Source organism: Schistocerca nitens, chromosome 3 (genome assembly GCF_023898315.1).
Source record: "Schistocerca nitens isolate TAMUIC-IGC-003100 chromosome 3, iqSchNite1.1, whole genome shotgun sequence".
NCBI lineage: Eukaryota > Metazoa > Arthropoda > Insecta > Orthoptera > Acrididae > Schistocerca > Schistocerca nitens.
The window spans coordinates 928,439,203-928,452,794 of record NC_064616.1 but is presented as its reverse complement, the minus strand read 5'-3'; the positions used below and the strand labels follow the sequence as shown (position 1 = coordinate 928,452,794).

General features: G+C 42.3%; 1 protein-coding gene and 1 pseudogene across 1 annotated transcript in view; one reads left to right on the top strand and one right to left on the bottom strand.

The window, feature by feature from the left end:
• The window catches only part of LOC126249003 (alkaline phosphatase-like), a 247,755-nt gene that overhangs the window by 93,352 nt on the left and 140,811 nt on the right, over positions 1 to 13,592 (top strand). The gene's annotated exons all lie outside the window — the stretch shown is intronic.
• On the bottom strand, positions 1,693 to 1,810 carry LOC126250310 (5S ribosomal RNA; annotated as a pseudogene).

The following is a 13,592-nucleotide window of genomic DNA, read 5'->3' as shown; positions in this document are numbered from 1 at the left end:
GGGGGACAGATCCGGAGATCTTGCTGGCCAGGGTAGTTGACTTACACCTTCTAGAGCACGTTGGGTGGCACGGGATACATGCGGACGTGCATTGTCCTGTTGGAACAGCAAGTTCCTTGCCGGTCTAGGAATGGTAGAACGATGGGTTCGATGACGGTTTGGATGTACCGTGCACTATTCAGTGTCCCCTCGACGATCACCAGTGGTGTACGGCCAGTGTAGGAGATCGCTCCCCACACCATGATGCCGGGTGTTGGCCCTGTGTGCCTCGGTCGTATGCAGTCCTGATTGTGGCGCTCACCTGCACGGCGCCAAACACGCATGCGACCATCATTGGCACCAAGGCAGAAGCGACTCTCATCGCTGAAGACGACACGTCTCCATTCGTCCCTCCATTCACGCCTGTCGCGACACCACTGGAGGCGGGCTGCACGATGTTGGGGCGTGAGCGGAAGACGGCCTAACGGTGTGCGGGACCGTAGCCCAGCTTCATGGAGACGGTTGCGAATGGTCCTCGCCGATACCCCAGGAGCAACAGTGTCCCTAATTTGCTGGGAAGTGGCGGTGCGGTCCCCTACGGCACTGCGTAGGATCCAACGGTCTTGGCGTGCATCCGTGCGTCGCTGCGGTCCGGTCCCAGGTCGACGGGCACGTGCACCTTCCGCCGACCACTGGCGACAACATCGATGTACTGTGGAGACCTCACGCCCCACGTGTTGAGCAATTCGGCGGTACGTCCACCCGGCCTCCCGCATGCCCACTATACGCCCTCGCTCAAAGTCCGTCAACTGTACATACGGTTCACGTCCACGCTGTCGCGGCATGCTACCAGTGTTAAAGACTGCGATGGAGCTCCGTATGCCACGGCAAACTGGCTGACACTGACGGCGGCGGTGCACAAATGCTGCGCAGCTAGCGCCATTCGACGGCCAACACCGCGGTTCCTGGTGTGTCCGCTGTGCCGTGCGTGTGATCATTGCTTGTACAGCCCTCTCGCAGTGTCCGGAGCAAGTATGGTGGGTCTGACACACCGGTGTCAATGTGTTCTTTTTTCCATTTCCAGGAGTGTATATTGTGAATAGCAACGGTCCTACGACACTCCTCTGCGGCACACCTGAAATCACTCTTACTTCGGAAGACTTCTCTCCATTGAGAATGACATGTTGCGTTCTGTTATCTAGGAACTCTTCAATCCAATCACACAATTGGTCTGATAGTCCATATGCTCTTACTTTGTTCATTAAACGACTGTGGGGAACTGTATCGAACGCCTTGCATTTCTTCTTGGTGTAGCAGTTTTAATGGCCTGTAGTGTATGTTGTCCATACGTTAGTATGTCTGACGGTCAAATGACAGTATGTTTGCACGATTCTCCTGCGAGCTATTTCTTGAACGCGAAATTTGAAATTTCGGCTTTTGTTTTGCAGTCTTTAACTGCCCATCACACTGGTCAACAAGTGACTAAACGGAAGCCTCAGACACGCTTAGCGGCTTTACTAAAACTCCGTCGGAAGAGGCCTTGGATGTCCCAACGGTGCCGACCGGCCGCCGTGCCATCCTGATCCCAGAGGCGTCACTGGATGCGGATATGCGGCATGAGGTCAGCACACCGCTCTCCCGGTGTGCGAGAGAGCCGTTACTTCTGTCAAGTAACTCCTCAGTTTGCCTCTCAAGGTCTGAGTTCACCCCTCTTGCCAGCAGCGCTCAGCAGACCGGATGGTCACCCATCGAATTTCTAGCCCAGCCCGACAGCGCTTAACTGCGGTGATCTGACGGGAACCGGTGTTACCACTGCGGTAAGGCCGTTGGCCAGCGGCTTTACATAGGACCAGAATTTTCTCGGGTTCTCTGCCGGAACTTTTGGAACGGTATGACGGTGGTAGTAGTTGTATGCTTCGCTCATAGATCTTTTCATAGACACACGAGTCTGTACTAATCTTTTCCGGTCGTCCATTTGTGTGTTCTCTTTTGAACCGAAAGTGCAACAGCCTCTGCTTCCTCAGCATCTTCCGAATTTTCTTATTAAACCATGGTGGATCTTTTCCATCGTTTTTTCACTTACTAGGCACATAGCTCTCCAGACCACGATTTACATACTGCTTGAACTTTGCCCATAATCCCTCTACGTCCATCTTACTGGAACTAAGTGATGTCAGTTAACTCTCTAAGCGAGATGCTAGCAGCTACCTATCTGCTCTATTAGGCAGAAACAGACTGATTTATTAACTTTGATAGCCATAGTTGCTATAGTGACATAATGATCGCTAATCCCCATTTATATACTGACATTGCCGGTTGCTGTGGCCGAGCGGTTCTAGGCGCTTCAGTCCGGAACTGCGCTGCTGCTACGGTCGCAGGTTCGAATCCTGCCTCGGGCATGGATGTGTGTGATGTTAGGTTTAAGTAGTTCTAAGTCTAGGGGACTGATGACCTCAAATGTTAATTCCCATACTGCTTAGAGCCATTTGAACCATTTTATACTGACATTGTCGATGAGATCCGGCCTATTTGTAGCTGCAAGGTCCGAGATATTTCCATTGCGTGTGAGCTGCCGAACTTGCTGCTGAAGACAGTTTTAAGAAAATGTGTTCAAACGTATCTCGCACTATCGTCTGTCTGTACCCCCAGCAATAAATCCATAGACGTCCCAGTCGCTTCCAACTAGTATTGCATGATCTAGGTATTTACACGCTACTGATTGTAGACTTTCTTTGAATGACGCTAGAACAGTCATACTGGAATCAGGTAGCCGGTAAAAACATACAACAATTTTTGTCAATTGCAATAAACGCACCCCCTCCTGTTGTTGTTGTGGTCTTCAGTCCTGAGACTGGTTTGATGCAGCTCTCCATGCTACTCTATCCTGTGCAAGCTTCTTCATCTCCCAGTACCTACTACAACCTACATCCTTCTGAATCTGCTTAGTGTATTGATCTCTTGGTCTCCCTCTACGATTTTTACCCTCCACGCTGCCCTCCAATGCTAAATTTGTGATCCCTTGATGCCTCAAAACATGTCCTACCAACCGATCCCTTCTTCTAGTCAAGTTGTGCCACAAACTTCTCTTCTCCCCAATCCTATTCAATACCTCCTCATTAGTTACGTGATCTACCCACCTTATCTTCAGCATTCTTCTGTAGCACCACATTTCGAAAGCTTCTATTCTCTTCTTGTCCAAACTGGTTATCGTCCATGTTTCACTTCCATACATGGCTACACTCCATACAAATACTTTCAGAAACGACTTCCTGACACTTAAATCTATACTAGATGTTAACAAATTTCTCTTCTTCAGAAACGATTTCCTTGCCATTGCCAGTCTACATTTTATATCCTTTCTACTTCGACCATCATCAGTTATTTTACTCCCTAAATAGCAAAACTCCTTTACTACTTTAAGTGTCTCATTTCCTAATCTAATCCCCTCAGCATCACCCGATTTAATTTGACTACATTCCATTATCCTCGTTTTGCTTTTGTTGATGTTCACCTTATATCCTCCTTTCAAGACACTGTCCATTCCGTTCAACTGCTCTTCCAAGTCCTTTGCTGTCTCTGACAGAATTACAACGTCATCGGCGAACCTCAAAGTTTTTACTTCTTCTCCATGAATTTTAATACCTACTCTGAATTTTTCTTTTGTTTCCTTTACTGCTTGCTCAATATACAGATTGAATAACATCGGGGAGAGGCTACAACCCTGTCTCACTCCTTTCCCAACCACTGCTTCCCTTTCATGTCCCTCGACTCTTATAACTGCCATCTGGTTTCTGTACAAATTGTAAATAGCCTTTCACTCCTTGTATTTTACCCCTGCCACCTTCAGAATTTGAAAGAGAGTATTCCAGTTAACGTTGTCAAAAGCTTTCTCTAAGTCTACAAATGCTAGAAACGTAGGTTTGCCTTTTCTTAATCTTTCTTCTAAGATAAGTCGTAAGGTTACTATTGCCTCACGTGTTCCAACATTTCTACGGAATCCAAACTGATCTTGCCCGAGGTCCGCTTCTACCAGTTTTTCCATTCGTCGGTAAACAATTCGCGTTAGTATTTTGCAGCTGTGACTTATTAAACTGATAGTTCGGTAATTTTCACATCTGTCAACACCTGCTTTCTTTGGGATTGGAATTATTATATTCTTCTTGAAGTCTGTGGGTATTTCGCCTGTCTCATACATCTTGCTCACCAGATGGTAGAGTTTTGTCATGACTGGCTCTCCAAAGGCCATCAGTAGTTCTAATGGAATGTTGTCTACCCCCGGGGCCTTGTTTCGACGCAGGTCTTTCAGTGCTCTGTCAAACTCTTCACGCAGTATCTTATCTCCCATTTCATCTTCATCTACATCCTCTTCCATTTCCATAATATTGTCCTCAAGTACATTGCCCTTGTATAGACCCTCTATATACTCCTTCCACCTTTCTGCTTTCCCTTCTTTGCTTAGAACTGGGTTGCCATCTGAGCTCTTGATATTCATACAAGTGGCTCTCTTCTCTCCAAAGGTCTCTTTAATATTCCTGTAGGCAGTATCTATCTTACCCCTAGTGAGACAAGCCTCTACATCCTTACATTTGTCCTCTAGCCATCCCTGCTCAGCCATTTTGCACTTCCTGTCGATCTCATTTTTGAGACGTTTGTATTCCTCTTTGCCTGCTTCGTTTACTGCATTTTTATATTTTCTCCTTTCATCAATTAAATTCAATATTTCTTCTGTTACCCAAGGATTTCTATTAGCCCTCGTCTTTTTACCTACTTGATCCTCTGCTGCCTTCACTACTTCATCCCTCAGAGCTACCCATTCTTCTTCTACTGTATTTCTTTCCCCCATTCCTGTCAATTGTTCCCTTATGCTCTCCCTGAAACTCTCTACAACCTCTGGTTCTTTCAGTTTATCCAGGTCCCATCTCCTTAAATTCCCACCTTTTTGCAGTTTCTTCAGTTTCAATCTGCAGTTCATAACCAATAGATTGTGGTCAGAATCCACATCTGCCCCTGGAAATGTCTTACAATTTAAAACCTGGTTCCTAAATCTCTGTCTTACCATTATATAATCTATCTGATACCTTTTAGTATCTCCAGGATTCTTCCAGGTATGCAACCTTCTTTTATGATTCTTGAACCAAGTGTTAGCTATGATTAAGTTATGCTCTGTGCAAAATTCTACAAGGCGGCTTCCTCTTTCATTTCTTCCCCCCAATCCATATTCACCTACCATGTTTCCTTCTCTCCCTTATCCTACTGACGAATTCCAGTCACCCATGACTATTAAATTTTCGTCTCCCTTCACTACCTGAATAATTTCTTTTATCTCATCATACATTTCATCAATCTTTTCGTCATCTGCGGAACTAGTCGGCATATAAACTTGTACTACTGTAGTAGGCATGGGCTTTGTGTCTATCTTGGCCACAATAATGCGTTCACTATGCTGTTTGTAGTAGCTAACCCGCACTCCTATTTTTTTATTCATTATTAAACCTACTCCTGCATTACCCCTATTTGATTTTGTATTTATAACCCTGTAATCACCTGACCAAAAGTCTTGTTCCTCGTGCCACCGAACTTCACTAATTCCCACTATATCTAACTTTAACCTATCCATTTCCCTTTTTAAATTTTCTAACCTACCTGCCCGATTAAGGGATCTGACATTCCACGCTCCGATCCGTAGAATGCCAGTTTTCTTTCTCCTGATAACGACGTCCTCTTGAGTAGTCCCCGCCCGGAGATCCGAATGGGGGACTATTTTACCGCCGGAATATTTTACGCAAGAGGACGCCATCATCATTTAATCATACAGTAAAGCTGCATGTCCTCGGGAAAAATTACGGCTGTAGTTTCCCCCTGCTTTCAGCCGTTCGCAGTACCAGCACAGCAAGGCCGTTTTGGTTAATGGTACAAGGCCAGATCAGTCAATCATCCAGACTGTTGCCGCTGCAACTACTGAAAAGGCTGCTGCCCCTCTTCAGGAACCACATGTTTGTCTGGCCTCTCAACAGATACCCCTCCGTTGTGGTTGCACCTACGGTACGGCCATCTGTATCGCTGAGGCACGCAAGCCTCCCCACCAACGGCAAGGTCCATGGTTCATGGGGGAAGCACCCCCTCCTACGGCCTCTAATTTGTCTTTCCTACATACGTTCCACAACTCGCTAAATATCTCAGAGCTCTCAACTTCGGTTTTCAGCCAGCTCTCGATCCCAAGAATAATTTGAACGCCATAACTTTCCTGGAGGGCATCGGGAACTTTGTTACGAATACTTCAACAGTTTACTGATAAAATTTTGACAGTCGATGTGTCTTTACTCTGGACGCGGTCTGACTCCTCAGCACTTTCGTTACTCCCCTCAAAAAATCACAGGAAACAGGAAAAAGGGCATCCCAAATGAAGGTGCAATTTCCCAGACGATTCACGGTGTTTCCACAGCATGCTCTGACGCATGCAATGCGGCTAAAAATGATGCAACAAAGTTTTATTACAGGTTAAAATCTTATCAAAAAATGCATCATCGCCTTCGCTATTAAGAAGCGTTTTGAACACGATGCAAATGTGGAATATCTGTTCTTTGTGATGAACAGTAAGCTCGATGACAACCCACCTTGCAGAAATCTTCGGATTTAGTAATTCTGAATGATGGGATGAGTTAGGCCATAATTTGCTCGACATTTTCCAGCAGTTCTGTAAACTATAAGTAGGTTTACTTTCTTAAACAGATGCATCGATATGATGTCTAATTCCATTGCGAACCGTGAGCACCACGACCGTATTACTTCCAATATATTTTGGATTAATGGCAGTTTCTGTCGTAAATATAGAAACTTCATTTTATAGATCGATTTCGGTCACTGTGTGACCATGTTCAGTGCTAAAACACATAAGAATCATGAAGATCTCAACACAAATGTGGCCCTATCTATAATCACCTTAAAAAAATGCAGAAATAGAAAAAATATACAAATCTACAGACTCCCGTATATGGCAAATTATTCGAACCTTGTAGGCCCATATCACATTAATACCACATTTTCTGTGAGGTGTAACATGTACTGTGATGATTACTTCGAACAGATGTCTTCACTTTTACTGCATACAATAATTATTAAGTTTACGGAAGAGCCTATCTTGTAACCTTAAGCAGCTATATTCGAAAGCGAACAACATGCAGACATCAAATACAACAAATACTATCAATAGAAAAACCGAAGCTTACATTAAAAATAACCTTTAAAATCACATGACGACTTTTTACCGTCAGAAGTCATAGAAAAGCTTTAAAAAACGCAGTACAGGTATAAATAAAAAAATACAATAAAGTTACACCCTCTGACGTAAAATACAATATACATTTTTTTAGGGATACACCTAACGTACAAGTACATAGCAATTTCCTAAAGATCAAATACAGAAAAGTTTGCATCAGAAACAGCATTTTACATTTCCAAAAACATCGATTAAACGTAAAAACATTATGGCAGGGCGTTACGCCCTCCCTTATCATACTCTAAGACTTGACGAACCTAGCAGTTGACATTATCAGCGTAAATTCTTAAAAGTCATTTACAAAAAGTAATAAAAAGACATTAACAAAACTGCAATAATATCTCATATGATATACCGAACCTGTAATACTGCTATTTTTCAGATGAGCAACTGTCTTTAAATTTCAATAACGACAAAGTGGGCGGCTGTGGTAGCTTCAATGAATCAACAGTTATATGCCAAATACACATTGCAAATAGGGCTCAAAAATAAAACTAATATCCTCCATTTGCTGTTAGGAAACCTGTTGAATACATCATCGGAAAAAAGAAATTGTTAAAGAAGAGGCTTAACTAAATGCACCCCAAGTTTACGCTCATATCATGAATCAGCATGTTGCACTGTATAAGAGTGTCATACCTGCTAATCTTCGAGGCAGTGATTACAGGACAAACCACCCCCTCCTTCTGGCTCCATGATTTCTACCTCACCATCTATGACCGCCCAATCCAACTTACCCCCACCTTGAAATACCTTGGCCTCACCCTTGACTGTCACCTCACCTGGATTCCCCATCTCCTGTAACTTCCTTCCAGCCGGACATGGGGATTGCACCCATCCACCATCCTTCATACCTACAAATACTTGAACCATCCCCCTCCTTTTTTACACCAGTGTTGCATGGATCTCCGCCCTACAAATCCTTGAACATCATGCACTCTGTCTCGCTTTCTGTATCCATCTCCCGTCCCCCATGAGAATCGTCTATGACCTCATCCCCTTCCCAGATCTCCTCCTTTTCCTTGAACACATTGGTATCCTCGACACCAATTGCAGCCTCGATCTCCATCACCCCCTGGTGTCGCCATTCCTCTCCACTCTCCGCCTGCTGCTGTGCCTCTCTCCATCTCCACACCCTCCACCTCTCAAAGGAAATTCCAACGTCTCCCCACCCCAGATGATGTGCTTCACCTCGATATTTATCCTTCCTTCTAACTCTGACCCTCCTCTTCCCCTCCACTCCTCCTTTGGCCTCCCTCCCCTCCCCCCTGTTGTTTTCTCCCTCCTCCCGCCTGTCCTTCTCACTTCTCCTTTTCTAGCCATTGCGCTCCCTCCCCATCTTCTGCCCCTTGGTGTGTTTCCAACTCCACCCCTCCCCCTCCCGTCCTCTGTTAACCACCATCTCTCTTTTCTTTCCTCTCTCCCTCCTCTCCGACCTCCCCTGCCTTGGCAGGCCCTTCAAATTTTAATGCAGTTACTTTGTCGTGTTTTGGTGCTCACTGTGTATGTAATATCAGTGCAGTGAGTGTTCAGTGCCGCCATCCCATACGGTGAACACTGTTTTTAATTGTGCTATTCGTGCTGCCAGTGTCTACATGATATGTCTTCATCGAGTGCCATTTTAAATGAATGTGGATTTTGTGTAAATATGCCTCGTCCAAGTACCCATTTTTTGGATATTTTAACTCCAATTACTTCCCACTTCTCATGTGTTCACTTCACATTCTATCCCCGAATTTTATATATGTGATGTTGTCCTGTGATATATTTATGTAATCTATGGGCTGAAGTCCTAAAGAGCGGCGAAATGTGACGCTGCCAGCCCATCCCTGCCCCCACTGGTCAGGGGAGAAAAATGACAATAAAGGGAAAAAAATCTAATCTTCCGTCTTGTTGCTGGCATCATGGATAGCTTTCTTGCCATGCGCTAGACAGCTTTCAAAGTGTTCCCAAAAATGGGCACTTTCCGTAACTGTCTGCTGGTTAAGCAACGTGCAGTTACCAAGTTTCAGACTGCAGGAGATCATCTCCTCAATCATATCGAGATATCTGCCTTTTTCTACCCTGTGCAGCAATTTAAGCTGCAGTTACCAAGTTTCAGATTGCAGGAGACCATCTCCTCAAGCATCGAGATATCTACCTTTTTCTACCCTGTGCAGCAATTTAAGCTGCGATTTCAATTCAAGAGGAACTTGGCTCCTATCAATCAAACGTGCCGCGAAGTTGGATCTATCGACAGTACCACTCCTATCCAGCGCAACATGCCCCCGATATCTTACTTCGATTTTTCTCCCTGTCTGACCCACATAAATAGCATTACAATCAGTACACTGTAATCTGTAAACCCTTGACTCTTGCAAAAAATTAAATTTATATATATTATTAATTAAAAATTTATGGAACCTATTTTGAGTTGAAAATGAGACACCCACACCTAATTTTTAGAACTCATAGGCATTCTAGTGCTAACCCCATGGTAAGGTAAAGTAACAAATTTTTTCTTGTCTATTACTATTCGTAACTGGCACACATTCCTGCCTATTGGCCTTTATATTTTGATATAAATATTTCTCACATAGTCATCGAGGTAATTATTCACTCTAGCTATGTACTATATAGTTTGAAACTCAGTTTTGAGGTCGGCTTCTGATGATGCTAATCTAAAAATTCTATTGACAGAAAAATTGAAAAACACACTTTTATGCTGATCTGGATGGTTAGAATTATAATGTAAGACTGTCTCAGTGCACGTATTCTTCCTAAATATTCCGAAGGTATGCCTACCATTTTCATTTCTTACAACAAGGTCTAAAAAATTTATAGAGCCATCCGTCCCTATGTCAACTGTGAATTCATCTTTCTCATGTAAGTTGTTAAACTTAGTCACTATTTCATCAGTTTCAGTACTGTCCCCTTTGATTAACAAAAGTGTATCGTCGACATTTCTGTAACAATAAACCATCTTGCCAGATAGTTCAGAATAATTATGGAAAAACTTTTCTTTCTTCAAAGTAATTAACAAAACATTAGCCAGAAAACCTGAGATTGCGCTACCCGTACTTAATCCAACCCTCTGAACATACATTTTAACGTCAAACCAGAAGTAATTGTATTTTTAGCAGAAAGAAAGTCTCTAAATTCTGCAATTTCCGTCTCAGATAAACTGTCTTGTCTTTGAAGGTTGGCAGTGACGATGTCAATGGTCTGGCTCAGAGGGAGATTCGTGTATAGGTTTAAAATACCCAGCGAAACAAACGTTATATCATCTGTTGTCCTAAATCGATTTTGTTAGGTTTATACTATTTTTTACTGAAAAACTTCCGATTAAATGTATAATATTTATTAAGAAATCGTAGGCATTCCTTAGCAATCTTGCCCATCTACGATTGGCCTTATCGGATTTATTTCCTTATGAGCCTTAATTTGTGCCCTCAATTTGGGTGTACGTGGGTTTATTGCTTTAAGAAGCTGTGCCTCTTTATGTGAGAGAATTATATTATATTACTTAAGTTTTTCTATTAACTTTTTTTTAATGTCATTCGTGGGATCCCTGTCGACCCTGTCAATCTCCTTTTCTCGGAATAAACTAAAGTTTTCTCTATTTATTCATTTTTGAGAAGTGCTATAGGTGTATTCCTTTTGTCAGCTTTCCTGATAAGAGCCCCGTTATCAACTAGCATCTTGTTGATGCCTTTCACTAATTTTATCTCATTTGTGGATGTGCCCCTTGTCTTATTAAGTTCTTGCTTAACCACTTTATCAACCGCCTCTACAGTTTGATTTTGCTCAATTTTGTCTAACGCAAACTTAACATGAGCCAACGTTTTTTTGTCACCTGTTATGCTATTCTCAACAATATGGTACTTCAACCCTGTGTATAGCATTGCGTCTTCTTGTCCGTCAAACGCAATTTCAGTTAAATTTAAAACCCAAGAATAAAAGTTAAAACTAGTTTTACATATCTCATTGGGAGTGCGTGACTGCCTCATTAAGTTTAAAATTTTCTTGTTGTGCCTTTGTCTTGTGCCCTCTGCCACTTTCTCCACAATATTCTGTTCACACACTAACAATAAATCAAACACTAAAGAAGACACTAGATTAGCAAGTTCACACTTTGCATCAAAACAACTCTGCACTGATCTTTTCTTTTTTTAAACACAACTCCCTAATTTCACTGCGTAGTAACATCACATTTTCTCCTAGCTAACCCTCCTGCACTCATCATATAACTAAAGCGTGCCTGTACATAATACGGAACAGTTTTCTTTCTTAAACATTCTTTATTAAAATTAATATGTTGAATCTAGTTTGACTTCCAGGTTCTTAAACTTGAAGTACGCTGTACGTGCCCAACTGGGAAGAATCTCCTTGATGTCTAATTCCATTGGGAACCGTGTGCACCACGACCGTATTATTGTCAATATATTTCGGATAAATGGCAGCATCGGTCGAAAATATTGAAATCCTTTATTTTACAGATCGATTTCGGTCACTTGCTAAAAATACGCAAGTGCTATCAGGCATGAGGATCTTAACACAAACAACAACACACAACAACAAAGGCAAGGTGGTTTATCTGATGCGAAAATTGTAGAATTTAGAGACTTACTTTCTTTCTACTTGAAACAGAATTCAGATTTGGCAATAAATATACAGGGTGATTAAAAAAAAAATACCACAACTTTAGGAATTTAAAACTCTGCAACGACAAAAGGCAGAGCTAAGCACTATCTGTCGGCGAATTAAGGGAGCTATAAAGTTTCATTTAGTTGTACATTTGTTCGCTTGAGGCGCTGTTGACTAGGCGTCAGCGTCAGTTGATGCTAAGATGGCGACCACTCAACAGAAAGCTTTTTGTGTTATTGAGTACGGCAGAAGTGAATCGAAGACAGTTGTTCAGCGTGCATTTCGAACGAAGTATGGTGTTAAACCTCCTGATAGGTGGTGTATTAAACGTTGGTATAAACAGTTTACAGAGAATGGGTGTTTGTGCAAAGGGAAAAGTTCTGGACGGCCGAGAACGAGTGATGAAAATGTAGCACGCATCCAGCAAGCATTTGTTCGCAGCCCAGGAAAATCGACTCGCAGAGCTAGCAGAGAGCTGCAAATTCCACAATCAACTGTATGGAGAGTCCTACGAAAAAGGTTAGTTATGAAACCTGAACGTCAACTACCCGAGGCGATGGATCGGCCGCCAGGCAGTCCGTGACAGAGCACTTCATCACTGGCCTCCAAGAAGCCCTGATCTTACCCCCTGCGAATTTTTCTTATGGGGGTATGTTAAGGATATGGTGTTTCGCACACCTCTCCCAGCCACCATTGATGATTTGAAACGAGAAATAACAGCAGCTATCCAAACTGTTACGCCTGATATGCTACAGAGAGTGTGGAACGAGTTGGAGTATCGGGTTGATATTGAACATCTCTGAACTTGTTTTTGAGTGAAAAAAAAAACCTTTTTAAATACTCTTTGTAATGATGTATAACAGAAGGTTATATTATGTTTCTTTCATTAAATACACATTTTTAAAGTTGTGGTATTCTTTTTGAATCACCCTGTATGTTCAGATAGATGGATTAAGTATGGGTAGCGCAGTTTCAGTTTTCTGGGTAATGTTTTGTTAATTACCGTGAATAGAAATTTTTCCATGATTGTTGTGAACTACCTGGCAAGATAGTTTATTGCTACAGAAATGTTGACGATACACTTTTGTTGATCAAAGGAGACAGTATTGAAACTGATGAAATAGTGACTAAGTTTAATAGCTTACATGAAAAAATTGAATTTACAGTTAAGATAGGAACGGAGGGGCTCTATAAATTTTATAGACCGAGTTGTCAGAAATGAAAATAGTAGGCACGCCTTCGGAATGTTTAGGAAGAATACGTGCACTGAGACAGTCTTACATTATAATTCTAACCATCCAGATCCGTATAGAAAGGCGTTTTTCAATTGTTCTGTCAATAGAATTTTTAGATTACCAGTTTCAGAAGTTTATTCCAAAACTGAATTTCAAACTACATTTTACACACACTGGTGTTCAAAATTAAAGCAACAAACGCAAGTTTTGCAAAGTTGCGTTTATTTTACCACAAAACAGTGTAAACAGGTGATAGTAAAGTAGAAACAATGTAAAGAATACAGAACGTGAAGAACTGCAACGCATAACAGTAAACGAAAATATTCTTCGTTTTTTCCATCTTGACAGATTTTCACACACATTGCGACAATTGGTTAATAAGCTCATTATGTGGTGTGACCACCTCTGGCATCAATACAGGCCTTACAACGACGGAGCATGCTGTGAATAACATAATCAATGTCATGTTGAGGCAA